Source organism: Tursiops truncatus, chromosome X (assembly GCF_011762595.2).
Source record: "Tursiops truncatus isolate mTurTru1 chromosome X, mTurTru1.mat.Y, whole genome shotgun sequence".
Lineage (NCBI taxonomy): Eukaryota > Metazoa > Chordata > Mammalia > Artiodactyla > Delphinidae > Tursiops > Tursiops truncatus.
This window is the reverse complement of record NC_047055.1, coordinates 42094519-42110604: the sequence shown is the minus strand read 5'-3', so window position 1 is coordinate 42110604 and position 16086 is coordinate 42094519. Positions and strand designations below refer to the sequence as shown.

The window sequence follows — 16086 nt, the reverse complement described above, 5'->3', positions numbered from 1 at the left end:
TGAAAACATGATGCTAAGTGAAAGAAGCCAGTCACAAAAAGTCAAATATTGTATGAAATGTCCAGAATCGGAAAATCCACAGGGTCCAAAAGCAGATTAGTGGTTGCCAGGGTCTGGGGGAAGGGGAGGAATAGGGAGTGATCACTAATGGTTAAGGAGCTTCTTTTTGAGGTGGTAAAATTACTTTGAAATTAGATAGTTGTGGTGGTTGCACAATCGTGTGAATGTACTAAAAAGCACTGATTTGTATACTTTAAAATGGTGTGTGCATTATATCTCAATAAAAGATGGTTGGAGACTTGTACTTTAGAATTTTCCATTTGTTATTTTCTGGAACATCTTTCTTGATCAGTATATATTGAATTCCCTTGTTCTTTTGAACAGCTCTACTTTTCTGTTTTGAATTCTAGTGGGCATGAATGCTAGTGATAGATGGTTTGCTTTTCACTGGGTCTTTCTTCATCATTACACATAGTGTTCATACTGGTACATGTGTCCCAGCAAGAAAGTGGCATAGATTTAGTGGTGGCATTGCATGGTCAGCGTGACTGTACTGTGGTACTAATGGAGATCACCTGTTGTTCTCCCACTGCAGGTGCCTTCAGGACAATGAATGGAACTACACCAGAGCTGGTCAGGTCTGCAGTATGCTCAAGGTGAGGTCTGGGAAACAAGTGGGTTAAAGATGAACGTTTCTGGGCCTTCAGGGAGGCCAAGAAGGTGGAGGCTGGTGGCCTGGGAATGGAACTCGGGGAGCAGACTCTTCTGACATTCTGACTCCTTCTCTCCAGATCGAGGGCAAGACCCCAGAGGAGGCCTTCAAAGAAATCCCCTAAAAGGAGCCCTTGGATGTCATCTTTGTCTTCATCCACATCATCTTTTCTCTCCAGCCTCAGGCCACGCCCATGCCTGGGGTTGGAGGCCTGACTGACCAAGAAGCCAAAGTTACGTTGTAGGCCAGGTAACATAGCCACCTGAAGGGTCAGCTGTTCTGTGTCTTTTCCCCACTCACGATTGCTGTTTGGTTTCATAATAAAGAGTGCTGTTGCAAGCTGTATGTTGTGTGTCCTCCATTGCTCTTCCCTGCCCCAATCACGAGCCAGTAGGTCCAGGCCTCAACGTCCCTGCCTTCGTCCCCAAGGAGGAGGCACCTTCTAACCCAAACAAGTGGGTTTTTTATACACTTTTTTTCCATTTATAAAACATGAAGATTCTGCACAAAAATGGGATAACAATGGGATTTAAAGTGCATGCATCAAAACTCCTTTATGTCCCAGCTAGATGGGTTTACATATATCATGTGTCAAGTTGGGAAATTTAAAAATACGTGTAGACAATTGAAAATGGAAACACAGCATACCAAAACCTGTGTGACAGAGCAAAAGCAATGATCAGAGGAAAATCTATTAGTTGTTAGGTAAACGCAAAATAAAGCCACAATAGGATGCCACTTCACACCTACTACATTGCCTATAGCTTTTTTTTTAAGGAACATAATAAGATGAACTTTGGTGAGGATGTGGAGAAATTGGAACTTCTGTACATTGTTGGTGGGGATACAAATGGTTTTGCTGCTGTGGAGAACAGTTTGTTGGTTCCTCACAAAATTTAACACAGAAGTACCATATGACCCAGCTACTCCACTCCTAGGTGTACACCCAAAAGAATTGAAAGAGGCGCCAAAACAAATTATTGTACGTGAATGCTCACAGCAGCAGCATTCATTATATTCAAAAGGTTGAAACAACCCATCTGTCCATCAAGGGATGAGTGGATAAACAAATTGTAGTATATACACACATTGGAATATGTATTTTTGCAATGATTGAAATCCTTGTGATATGTGCTCACGGAAGTTGTCCTTCTGTTTTATCAGTGGTCAGAGAGTGACTTGACAGAGATTTCCTGAAGGGCCTGGAGCCAAAAAGGAAAGGAAAACAATATTGTCTAGTCTTTGCAGATTGGCTTCTGATCGGGGGCACTCCACCAATGCTTAGCCAGGCTGCCTCCAACTCTGCCTTAGCCTTCACCTCCTGCTTTTGAGGAGCCCAAAGGTCAGCCACATGTGCAAGCCTGGCTTCCTGTCAGACCTTTGCTGAGCCTGTGTCCTACCTTGTGCATATGCATTGCATTCTGGAATCTATGCTATGCTTTCAAAACTCTTATTCCCCCAAGAATTTTCCTCATCACCCTCACCCTTTACAGGCTTTGCGGGCTCTCTGCTGCTTGACTTATCTTATTTCCCTTGCCCCAGGCAGCTATGGGTACGGTACGTTTTTAGATGTTTTTGAGAGACGCAACTGAGAAAGCCACTCCGTGCCTGGGAGGGGCAGTGGGAAGCAAAACTCATCCTCTGTGCCATTCCCTCAGAGGTCCTCCATAGAGGTCAGAAGGCACAATCACAGTTTTGGGGGAGAACAAGATCCATATTATGACCCCTGGGACCAGCCAAAAGCACCGTGAATATGGCTGCAAGTCTCATGGGAGATCCAAGAAGGAAAGAGATATGAGAACATATGTATATGTATAACTGATTCACTTTGTAATAAAGCAGAAACTAACACACCATTGTAAAGCAATTATACTCCAATAAAGATGTTAAAAAAAAGGAAACAGTTTGGGTTTAAGTGGTAGGTTACAAAAGCAAGATAGAATATTCCTGACACCTCATGATACAATGTGAAAGAAAAAAAAGTCAGAGTATAAAACTGTATATTACAGTATGGTTCCTCAGAAGAAGATATTAATGAATGCTTATGTTTTTATGTGTAATTATAAACATTAAGAAGTCAAGGCAAAGGAATGCGTGAGCGTGTCATCTGTTTATAAATGGGTGACTGGAATGCAGAATTGTTATTCGTTCAGATGTATGCTTTGCTTGTATAAAAGGATGTTTGTGTCTGGGTCAGCGTCTTCCCAGGTGCTTAGGGTGAAGCACTATACCTGTTGGCTCCTTACGCAGCATAACAAGGACAATTTATCATTGATAAGCAGATACGAGTATCTCCTCGCTGATTAATAAGCTGCAACACTTTACATGACTCACCCAACTTTTCCTGATCTGCGGTTCCTTACATGTAAGAATCAGGGGTTAGGGCTAACCGCCAGCTTAATCAAGATATAGAACACATACCACACTCCCTAAAGGTTCCCAGTTAATCTCCTCTTCTTCCTCTGGCCCCATGCAAACTTTGATCTGCTTTCCATTTCCATATATTAGCTTTTCCTGCTCTAGAATTCCGTATAAATGGAATCACACATCCTGTACTCCTTTGTGTCTGGCTTCTTTAACTTAACATAATTTTTTTTTCTTGAGATCCACCCGTGTTCTTGCCTTTTTATTGCTGGGTAATATACCACTGTATTGATTTGTTTACCTTTAATGTTGTTTTAATCAAGTTTCAGGAGGAAGTGAAAGTCCAACCTCGTGTTCAATCAGCCATCTTCCTGGTCAGTGTTCTTTTCTTATACAATGGATATAATTTCAACCTTTACCACTCCATTATCTCTCTAGAGAAATACTATCTTTAGGTCTTTTCCAGCCTTTTCTCTTTTTCCTGTTCCCTCAGTACCAATCACTCCATATGTTACGTTTGTTCTGTCCCTTCCATGCTTACCCTGTGTTGTGACCGTCTCCTGAAGAGAAGACTTCACTGTCGAGTCAGCCCTGGGCTCCTGGGTGTTTGGCTTTAACCCATACCTGGCTCTGGGCTCTAGCCTTCCTCCCTGACCCTAGCACTGGTGGCCCCTGCCTTACCGCTGTGTTTTCCCATTCCCTCCCTCCCTCGCTCGCTCTGTCCCTCGCTTGCTCCTTCCCTTCCTTCTTTCCTTCCTAGAAGGAGAGCATTCTCTGTTTATTACATGGGAATTCTTATTTCATACTTTCCAGCACAATTATGTATTTATTATGATTGGAATATTCTATGTATTCATTATTGGAATGTTATTTTTCCAAAACCATGATTATAAGATTTTTAAACTAAATATTGTAAAATACTTGCACTCTTATCATTTAAATTGTTCAGGCAGTTCTCAACCTCGTTTACACACTAGAGTCACTTGGGAAGATTGAAAAAGTCACTAGCGCCAGCCTACACCCACAACAATTAAAACAGATTTGGGGGCAGACCCAAACAATCACATTTTTAAAACTCATCATGTGATTGCAGTGTGCAACCAAGGTTGAAAACCACTATGTTAAAAGGCATCAGCTTTGGGGTTATGCTTGGCAGAGGACCTTAGGAATGCCTGCCACCTCACTTTGCTGACTTTCTACTCAGTGCTCTTTTTGGGGACCTAGTGATTCCATTAGCTTACAGTGGGGATTGGTAAACTGTGGTCCACAAGCCTGTTTCTGTATGACCTGCAAGCTAAGAATGTTTTTCCATAGTCGAATGGTTAAAATAATCCAAAGAAGAATGTATTTCCCGGCATGTGAAAATTATTTGAAATTCACATGTCCCTGTCCGTATATAAAGTTTTATAGGAAGACAGCCATGCTGTGTCTGTGGCAGCTTTTGCTCTACAATGCAGATCTGAGTAGCTCCATCGGAAACTGAAAGGCCTGCAAAGCCTCAAATATTGGTCATCTGGCCCTTTCCAGGAAAAGTCTTTTGAGCTCTGGCTTAAGAGCATGTGTCCTTAAAGCAAATGCACAGTAACAGCAGTAAATGGCTGATGGTCCCTTTGGCTAAGCCTGGGAAGAAAATTTACTGTAGTTACTTGCGACTTCACTGTAGGGTCCTTCCTTCGTAGTCCACTCATTCATCGTGTTCTGGGTCAAGTGTGGGAATTGAGTAAGGGACTACCATTCGCCATCACGATAGCTCGAGTCACCAAATCTAGAGTTTGATTTATTTATTTTTATGTTCTTATATTTTATTATAAATAAATACTTATCTATATTTATTTTTACACTGATCAAATGCAACTTTGGAGTATGTTCAGATATTTCAAGATCCAAGGGATCTGTTGATCAATTAGCCACCTTCAACGATTGCTGTAGGTCAAACCAATGTGACTACCCTTCCAGCCTTGCTGCTTATTAAGGTAAACAGCACTCACCTTGAGGCAGGAGGTTAATTGCTCCTACTGGGCCTGCAACTCCAGGACCACAACATTCCCACTGAAATGAGGGGATCTCCCATCTCATCTGTGGCCTACACAAGTCAGCCACTTCAGAACACTTCGAAGATGAAGATGCCCTCTGCACTACTGTGTTTCTCAGTGCTGTGGGGAAGGGAGCATCCTGTGAGTCCCTAACAGCATCTGTTTGGTCCACCGACACATTGACTTCAAAGGCATTTCATTCAAGTGACCACAGGCAACAACTCCTGCAACTGTTTCACCATTGTGTGCCATGGAACACCAATATTTCATCCTCTAATGTCACTTGGATCCTTACTGTCTTCAGATCCACCTACGCCAAATACCTTTTTTCAGATTCCCACTTCCTTCAGGGGCCCTGGCTTGCAACCAATTTTGGTGTCAAGTACTCTTTCAATCAAAGTTCCCACTTGCCTATGCCAGCTATTCGTTCTAATAGCTATTTTATAAAAATAAGACGCTCTTAATAAAATATATTCCATAGCTGACAAAAACTCTGTGAGGGCCAGAAAAGCCGGCTTGGATGCTATGCAGCCAGGGGAAGTCCACTCACGCTTTGGGACTGCTATAGCTGAAACACCACTGCTGCCTGTGTGCTAACTGACATGTATGCATTCCAGGCACTCTGCTGTGACTGCTCCATAAGAACCAGAGACCCCTCCCATCATACACAGTTGACCATGTCACTGAGCCATACGTGGCTCCCATGTCATTCAGTTACGCCTCCAAGTCTCAGGATGGTGCATATGCTTGAAACCACTGATATCCCATTTAGAACCCGAGCTGTAAGGGGTTCTGGTTAATGTGTACACACACACACACACACACACACACACACACACACACACACTGGTTTCATCACACACTGGTTTCATGTTTTTAGCTTTTTGGTCACTAAAGAACAGGAAAGCTTATGAGTGTTCATGTATGTCAGAAGAGTTGCCAATGGAATCCGATTCATAGTTGATTTTATAGAACGTTATAATTTTTGCTTCTGTAAATGGTATATTCCGAATGGAAATGGTACTTTCTATTTGTTACAATTATCTTGTGTATATTAGTCTTATACTCAACAAACTTATTAATCTCTATCATTAATCTTAGTTTCCTTAGCGTCTCTTGAATTTACATGAAGGTAACTATGTTATCTTGACAGCTTTATTTTCCCTTGTACACATTTATTAATTCCCATGTGTATAGATGCATATATACATTCTGGCTCACTGTACTGCCTAGGAGATGTAGTATGATGCTAAAACAAAGTGGTCATGTAAGTCATCTTTGTCTCTCTTCTGATTTTAAAGGGAATGCTTCCAACATTTCGCTATTAAGTATGATGTTTGATGTAGTTTACCCTATTTTTAATATCTGTTGTCAGTCTAAAGAAACATCTTTCAATTTATGAATTGCTGAGAATTCCTGTTATTGTCAGTTTTACTGCTGATTGGTTGTTTCAATTTTTGTAGGCCTTTTTTTACTGAATATTTTGTGATAATCCTCCTTCCTTTATTTCACTAATGGGCTAAATTAACGTCACAGATCTCCTAATGTTAAACCAATGTGGCATGCTTGGGATTAAACACGACTTTGTCATACTGTGTTTCCTGTCTTCGCCGTGGCAGGATTTAGCTTGCTATTAATTTATGTATACGTTTTGCATTTGTGTAACTAACTGAGATTGGCTAATAATTTTGCCTTCTTGTGTATTCTTTGTCAAGAATACGTTTAATAATATTAAGATTTTCTGTTTCTTTAGCATGGAAAATCATATTTTTCTCTGGGATTGATCTGTTTTCTCTAAATTTTAGATTTATCAGCATATCTTTTCCATAACACTGTTGTATCTTTTGAATCTTTGCTGAAACTGAAAGTGTGGCAGCTTTTCTCATTTCAGAGTGGCTTCTCCGTGCCATATCTCTAATTTTCTTGACCCTTGTTGCCAGATGTTTCCTTATTATCTTATCTTTCTAAAGTGCTTGCAGCTGGCATTTTTTTATTGTTGTTGGTCTCTGTCATATCTGTTATCAGTTCCGTTCATTTCTGTTCTTATTTTTATTATTTTTCCTTGAAAAGGGTGGAAAGACAGATTAAATTTTATAAAGTAAATGATCCATGAACAGGCTTTTCATCTACCACCATGCTTTATTTTCTAATTTTTATGTTTGAATATAATGAACACTCAAGTATCCAATCCATTCATCTGTTTGGAAGAGGCCCGCAGCTTTGCAGTGCTGCCACTGCCACCACGTGTATTCAGTTCCACTGTTGGCACATCAGATGATTAAGGAAGAGGGAACTGGAGCACTACTGCTAAGTACAGCTGACCCTGGAACAACAGGGTTTGAACTGCGTGGGTCTGCTTATACGTGCATTTTTTTTTCAACAAAGGTATAAAAAAGTACTCGTGTAGAACATCGTGTACAAGACAGGTATTGAAGTGGATAGCCTATCCTTACACAGGCATAAGGTGAGTGATATTTAATAAAAAATTAATGATGTGTTAGTTTTCTTACTGTTTTATAACTTTGCTTTCAAAGAATTACATACCCGTACAGTACGTTTCTCTGTCTCTCTGTCTCTCTGTCTCTCTCTGTCTCTGTCTCATAATTGGAGAAACTACACATCAGCCTATCATCACCACTGGTATGTGATTTTTTAGTATAACAATGTTTCCAATGCTGTATTATGAAGATGACTGTGATACTGTATGCCATAAAAGTTTTATAATGATTCATTCATTAGTGTATGGTCTAGGCTAGCATGAAGCAATGGTATCCATCACACTAGACAACCATAAAGCAATCATATTGCTACTTCTTTGTTATCAATGCACGGATCCCGATACCTGTAAAAAAATATGAATTTCTTTGTCACACGATCTTTCTACTTTTGGTGTCTAGTGTTAGTAGTACGTATAACATCTACCATGTTTTGTATCACATAAGACAGTATTGATATAGGTACTGACGGACAGACAATTCAATTTGTAAGCAGATGATGCAAACTTATGGTATCAATAAATACAGCACAGTACTGTAAATGTATTTTCTCTTCCTTATGATTTTCTTAATAACATTTTCTTTCCTGTGGCTTACTTTATTGCAAGAATACACTATATAACACATATAACACACAAAATATGTGTTAATCCACTGTTTATGTTATCGGGAAGGCTTCCAGTCAACAGTAGGCTATTAGTAGTTACGTTTTGGGGGGACTCAAAAGTTATCTGCAGAGTTTTGACTGTGCAGGGGGTCGGCGTCCCCAACCCCCGTGTTGTTCAGGGGTCAAGGGTATACACGTATTTCATTTAAGAGAATAGCATACAATTTAGAAAAGAGTATGTAAAGAATATCGACTTTGAAAACATACCTGCCTGGATTCAAATCCTGCTCTGTCCCATACTGCCCATGTGACTTTACGCAAGTACTCAATCTCTCTGCATTTCAGTTGCGTCATACAGCAGTCAGTGGTCCTGTTTGCCAAGTGTTTCCATTTCTCCCCTGTTCCAGGCCCCTGGAAGAACTGCACTTCTTGCTTTATCCCCTTTGTTTGGGCAGGGCCATAAATGTGAGTAGTTCTGGCTAATGGGTTTGAGTGATATGTGAAATAATTCTGGGCCACAACATATGGTTGTTGGTGTGAGACCTCCCTCCAGGCCCAGGGCCCTCTTCCCCTCAGGCACAGCGAATGACAACTTTCTAGATGGTAGCTGCTCTGTCGGGTTCAGTCTCCAAGTCATTCTAGTAAGAAGAGATCAGATCTCCGACATCCACCATCCTGTGATGGACGTGCACCTGCCATGGACATGTAGTGGGAGTGAGGAATAAGCCAGTGATACTTGGGGATTGTCTATGACCACAGCATAGCTCAGCCTCTCCTGACTCACGAATCTCATCTGCCAACTGAAATAACACCCTCTCAGGATTTTTCTGAGGGTGAAATGACTTAACTTACATGACGAGGTTATCACAGTGCTTGACATATAATAGGGACTCAAAACATGGCAGCTTTAATTATTACATAATAATAAAACTGTTTTCGAAAACTGTAGGATATTTGTATAAAATGAGAGGTATTGTGTCTGCTCATCCTGACAGGTAAGTTGTACTTTTCTTTCCAGAGCGGGGCAGTATATTTGTTGCTATAGAGAAGACTGCTTAAGGATGTGCACTTACGCACTTGTCTTTGCCACCACGCTAGCAGACATATGTTTAGAAATTGAGGTTACCTCTGAAGACTAAAAAGTGAATAGATTTAAACAGGAGGGAGACTGGCTGATGAGATAAGATAAAATGCATTTCAGAGCAATAAGTAATTTCTTAAAGAGAAGAAGAATAGATTATAATAATTATATACATACATTCTCTTGCTCTTAGTAAGCAAAGGCACAAGGTTTTAAAGTGGTAGGAGATTTAGTGTGGACAGGTCTTCCCAGAATATTTTCTGGCAACACTCGTTCCTCCGATGCTCTGTGGAAAAATGTATCATCCCCGCATAAGTTGGGGAAACTATCCTTGCCTTTGACATTCATCTTGCATATTAGCATATTATCTAAAAAACATCCTATGGTATGGAAATTCATTTACCTCTAGTCCTGTATGTTCCACACGTCTCTGAAGTAGAGTCCAATTTTGTTGTTGCTGTTTTTTGTGGCCCTAGTGTTTTGCAGAACAAGCTTGGAAATGCTGAAGTGAGAGAAAAATAAAGTGGATTATTTAAGCATCATGTAATATAAATTATCACAAGTGACAATATTCTTGAGCCATGTATCAAGAAGTATTTCTCCCCCATAAATGTAAACACAATCTCGCTATCTGCTCAACTTGACTCATTCAATACCACTTTTCATGACAGGCCAGGACCCTGCTGCTGAGAGATGACATCCAAGTCCATGAACCCCAGCCACCCCGTCCACGGCCGCCCCACCCACCCAGGCCAGGCCATTCTCCTCCTCCACTTCACTCTCTACCAGCAGCTGCTCCCGTAAGTCCAGGTTCAGGTCGCACACACCCACAGGCTTTCTCTGCCAGCTGTACAACAGTTAGGCCGTATCCAGAAGCCCCCTCCCGCCCCCCACCTCCGTCCAACACTCTCTCTCGGGCCCTTGGCTCTTTGCCGGACCTCGATCTGACATTGCTTGGGCGCCTCTAAAAGCCCAGTTCCCCGAGTAAACTTCTAGTATCGGCGGGGGCACCTCCTACCCGAGTACCACCCACCGCGGCAGGATATAAAAGTTGGTGGAAAGGTTGGGATCTGAGCCAGAGTCTCCTCAAAGTCCCCCCTCAGCCAGAGTGCCCACCACAGCTCTAAAGGTCTTCTGCACCTATGGGTCTGACTCTTCTGGAGGTTAAGCCAAACTGCAGTTGAATAGACCCTCCCCACTCTTAAAGAGCAGACCCTCCTGCACGACTGTAGGTGATCACATGATTTCGGGGACCACCTGAACCACCGAACTGAAGAGCCCTCAATCTTCACGTGACTGAGGGGCCTGAGTCTCACCTGACCACATGATGGCAATGACCATAAGGTCCACTTGACCAACAGCGAGTGGTTCAGAAGCTGCAGAGCTGACATGAGTGGAAGAACTTTGGGTGCCACGTGTGGTAGGAGACACACTGTTGCCCATACATGGATATACAGCGTTTAGTAGCCCACAACCTTCACGTGATGGAGATTGCTGAACTTGACATGTACCCTGCTGGGAAGGGTACCAGATCATAGCATCCACATAACCGTAAGCAGTAGATCACATCAGCTGAGGTTACCACATGCTGGTAGCTAGTCAGGGTCACATGAGAGAAGGAGCCACATGACACGCAGGGTTCAGGAGTCCACCATGCTCTAGTGACTTGAAGGGCTGGAGCTACCACAGGGTCATGGCGGCAACAGGGCCAAAGAGACCACATGCCCTTTGGGTTTAAGGGCCTAGGGTTCTGACCGGACAGGAAGGGCTGGTAACTATTGTCCACAGGATGGCAGCAGCCACATGATCCGCAGCTTTAGGATCCCACAAATCTCATGTGCCTGGGAGGGCTGAGTCAGCTTTCTGACAGTAGGGTCCAATGACAGTAGGGTCCAATGACAGTAGGGTTCTACTTGATCTGCAAGTTTCAGGGGAACATTACCTTCGGGAGAACAGGAGATCTGAGATTGCCCACATTCCTCATCTGCTCTGTGATGTTGGTGCCTCCGAGTGACCTTCTAAGCGCACAAGCTTGGGCTTACATACACCCACCCCACTCTAACGTGTTAATTTTATGTGCTTTTTTTCCCGCCCCATAGCACATGAAATTTAACACATAACAAATTAACACATGAGGATGAAATAAGTCCTCCCCCAAACCACAGTCCTGGGCATGCTGTAGAAAGTACTGTTAAGAGCCTAAGCAGTGGGTACAGGTAAGCGCTGTTGACTTCCGTTTCAGGCAGGGCTAAAGGAAATTAAACCAAATCTAATGAGTTGTAGTTGTTAATTTCGGAGGCAAAGTGTATAGTGATTACTGCGGGCCATGCACTTGAGAAGGATAACTCATTTAAGAGAGGTAACTCTATAGATTACGTACTGTTACAGAACTTTCCAGATGCGAACACTGAAGTCCAGAGGTATTAAATCAATCACTTGACTAAGAGATCACGGATATTGCAGGTGGCACACCAGGACTGGCCCACAGGCCGTCTGGCTCCAGACTCTGTGTTCTGCTCACCCACCAGGTTCCTCACCAGAAGGTAACATTGGGTACACCCTAACTACTTCAGAAAATCTGGCAAATCAGCCCCACTTACTGAAAAGTTGAGATCTTGAGAGAGCTCTTTGGGATGCCATGCTAATTAGACCCAGTCAAATTTGAGTCTATTTCATGGCCTCTATTTAAGGTTTGTGTATAGATATAAACGTATCTCTAATATGTGAAATCTGTGTATATGAGTGGTTTATGAATTGCTTGATGATAGCTGAAAACATTTCCTTCTTTTAAATAAACACTGAAAAGAAGGTATCATAAGGTTTAGTCACCATACTCCCCGTGCCTGAATTACAACAATTACAAATGAGTGGAATCTGAATTCATTAGGGTTTACAGTGCATATTCCGTCTGTGTCTGCACAGAAAGAACAGAGAAAGGAGTAGGACAATATATATTGTAGGGGTTTTTTTATTGCAAATCCAGAAACACCTATTTTGCTGATTTGTGTGGGAAGCTGCAGGATCATCAGTATGTCCAAAATAAGTGTGATCTGATCTTTCTGGTTTGCTGGCCTCGGTAAACGATTCTTTACATTGCTTGGATTATTTTGCTAGGTTCCTGCAATGTGGCATGGCTGCATAAATGAGCTGAAGAAAATGCAACAGATCAAACTTTCCACTGTGGTTAAAGTTGAGGTATTAAGAAAGACAAGAGACTCTGTGGTTCTAGGCCTACTGAAAAATGTCCTAGTTTGGTGTAAACAATTGTAAGAGAAGACAGTTATTCGTGCAGGTCACTATGTCTCATGTAACTGTGGAGAATTATTTGTGGGACACATAAATTCAAGAGACAAAAAAGGAGGCATATCTTTATTTAAAATAGAGTCTATTATGAAACTTTACGCTGGATTTAGGAAACATCTCCATGTAGTCATAGGATGGAATCTGATACCAAGACCTGATATAGTTGTTATAATTAGATACAGATGAGCAGATCAACAGTGCAAGATGCAGAACAATTTTATCGAGCCTATCTATGCTCACCTGATGGTGATTGGGGTCAACTTTTTTGACCAAAAGTCCAATTCTGGCCTCCTCATTATCCCTCTTAAGTCAGATTTTGCTCCTGTCAGACCTGATAACTCAAATCAATCATTCTTTCTCTGAGATGACGATCCGGAGTTCCTCAGGACCTTTTGAAAACATTTAGCTCCATCAGTGGGGCCCTGTCACCACGCTCTACTATATATCACGGGGGCGGGGAAGAAACTCTATGGTTAAAGATCTGTGTATCTGGGGTCCAGTTTAGGCATTACATTTATCAGGCACTGTGTTTAGGCAGCATGATAAACCATTTCTCTTGCATGTGATTTGGCAGGATTTCACGGGAACAAATTTTCCTTCTTTTATCTTTTTTGTTTTGAGGTGGCCACTTTGGGAGTTGGTGCCAGTGGTTTTAGGAGGAGGAGTGGCTTTATCTAACACAGAGAATTGGGAAAGGGGAGCAACAGAACAGTTGTGATGCTGTTTACCTAAAGGTAAATACTCAAATTCTTCTTGTTCTAACACACATATGTACAACTAAACTAGATGTCGTATGTGACTTTACTTTCAGAAAGCAAAGTTGACTTACCTAGCAACAGTACACAGGAGACAGCGTCATATGGGGCTGTATCATTATGGAAATTGCATTCAGAACCTGTTTCTCTTTGTTCCTTTTTGAAATTCGTTAAGATATATGGACGTAAGTTTACTGTCAGTGGTTTTTTTGTTTGTTTTCTTAACATCTTTATTGGAGCACAGTTGCTTTAGAATGGTGTGCCAGCCTCCGCCCTACAACAAGGTGAACCAGCCACACATACAAACACGTTCCCATATCTCCTCCCTCTTTTGTCTCACTCCCTCCCACCCTCCCTATCCCACCCCTCCAGGCAGTCACAAAGCACGGAGCTGATCTCCCTGTGCTATGTGGCTGCTTCCCACTAGCTAGCTATTTTACGTTTGGTAGTGTATATATGTCCATGCCACTCTCTCACTTTGTCACAGGTTACCCTTCCCCCTCCCCATATCTTCGAGTCCATTCTCTAGCAGGTCTGTGTCTTTATTCTCATCTTACCCGTAGGTCCTTCATGACGTTTTTTTTTTTTTCTTAATTCCATATATATGTGTTAGCATACGGTATTTGTTTTTCTCTTTCTGACTTACTTCACTCTGTATGACAGACTCTAGGTCCATCCACCTCGAAAGAAGAGAAACGGTTGCAGTTACTGTGCTGTGGCGTAGAGTTGAATATCCCTACCCACCAACCAACATGATGTAAAATTCTACAGCCCTAGGTTGAATATAATAGGTCGAATAAGAGGCTTATCCTGTGAGGATTACCATAGCATGGAAATAGGAAATTACATCCACAATTAAAATTTCTTCTGGGCAAAGGATGGAGAGAAGTGAGAAGATAAGGATTCTGTACAGGGTGCTTATTCATAAGCTGTGTCTTTTGTCATGATATGACTCTCCAGTACAATTCGGAAACCCCATCCACGTGAAAACCATTGAAAATAAAATTGTGGTTCATAGATTTTCATAGTCCTAGTCGAGAATGAACTTTTTCCTGGGCTGCTTCTTTTTATCCACTCAAACATTTTTCCATTCAAATCATAGTTCTAGAGTGTGACGTCAGGAAGTTGGCAGAATAGGAGTCTCCAAGTAAACATTTTGCCTAATCAGCCATGGGCAAGAGTGTTTTTGTGGGAGCCCCAGTATCAAGTGAGGAAGCCCCAACACCCTGATCCTTTAAAACAAATTCCAAGAACAGACACGTTGAAGAGAGTAGGAAGAACAGCTTCACCCTACCAATATCAAACTTCCCGCAAGGCTACACATATCAATGCCTAGATAGATGCACTAGGCCTGCAATTCCTCCCATGGGAGATAGTGAGAATGTGGTGAGCACCTGAATACCCAGTGGTGCTAGACGCTGCCCAGGAATCCCACTTCTTTCTTGCCCAAACCCAGAACCCAGAGGTGATGAGCATGGCTGAATAGTCTTGGGATAGCAAGGAGAAGGGGAAAGGGCAAAGGCTCACAGCAAACAGGGCACCAAGCTCAACAAAGGGCTGCAGTTTCTACTAACTGCCTCACAGACTGTACCTTACAAACCTCATAGGACCCATCACCTACAGAAGCCTCAGTTTGCCCACGAGCACATCCAGCACTCTATATGCCGGTCCCCCTCAGAACCGGCATTCCGTGGACACCCCTGCAGAAGGTGCACTCATGCCTCAACAGATCATGCACATGTGCATAAAAAGAACTGGCACCACTCTGCTGGATGGTGAGAACAGACATACCTTAAACACTTCAGGGTACCGAAATGGGGAAAATAAACAGGAGGCTGTCAGCATGTGTCCTGGCTTTGTGCAATTGAGAAAAGGCGTGTATCATCCAAACACTTCCTTCACAAGATGGAGCAAGAGGGGCAGAGCTGGTGAATCCACAGAAAAGACCTCAGGGAACCCCCAGTATCCCTAGCTTGGCTGAGTGTTGCAGGTGTTTCTCTCCTGATAAAGGTCAGTAAAGGCTGATGGAGGAGATTCCTTCCTTAAATGTGAAGACACCAACACGAGATTTTCAGGGGCAGGAAAAATATAGGAAGCCCAATACCCCACAAATGATACAAGATAATTTCCCAGTAACTGACCCCATAGAAATGGAGGTCCATGAATTGCCTGACAAGGAATTCAACATGATTGTTTTAAAGATGCCCAGCCAGCTACAATACAACTCAATGAAATCAGAAAAGCAATACCTGAACAAAATAAAAAAGTCAACAAAGATAGAGAACTCATGAAAAGGAGCCAAAAGGAAATTATGGAGCTGAAGAATACAATGGATGAATTTAGAAATATAACAGAGAGCTATAACAACAGACTTCATCAAGCAGAAGAAAAAAATGTATGAACTCAAAAAGAAGTAATTTGAAGTTATCTAATCAGAGGAGAAAAAAAAAGAATGAAAAATATTGGGGAAAATCTATGGGATTTTTAAAACACCATTAAGTGGACTCATATATGGATGATGGGGACCCTGGAGGAGGAGGAAGGGAGAGAGAGAGAGGCGGGGGTATTTTATTTATAGAAATAATGGCTGAAAACCACCCAACTTGTGGGAGCAACATGGACCCCCAAGTTCACGAAACTCAAAAGTCCTCGAACAGTTTCATCTCATAGGAGGTTATATGAAGACACATTATAATAAAAATATCAAAGACAAGGAAAGAATTGTTTTTCTTTTCT

The 16086-nt window shown here is 42.1% G+C and overlaps 2 long non-coding RNA genes across 3 annotated transcripts in view; one reads left to right on the top strand and one right to left on the bottom strand.

Annotated features, from left to right (window-relative positions):
* LOC141277563 (uncharacterized) overlaps positions 1 to 16086 on the bottom strand; it is a 68245-nt gene that overhangs the window by 27903 nt on the left and 24256 nt on the right. The gene's annotated exons all lie outside the window — the stretch shown is intronic.
* Positions 451 to 1055, top strand: LOC141277581 (uncharacterized). The gene is made up of 2 exons (XR_012329196.1): positions 451 to 656; positions 792 to 1055. It is a non-coding gene; the product is annotated as an uncharacterized lncRNA (long non-coding RNA).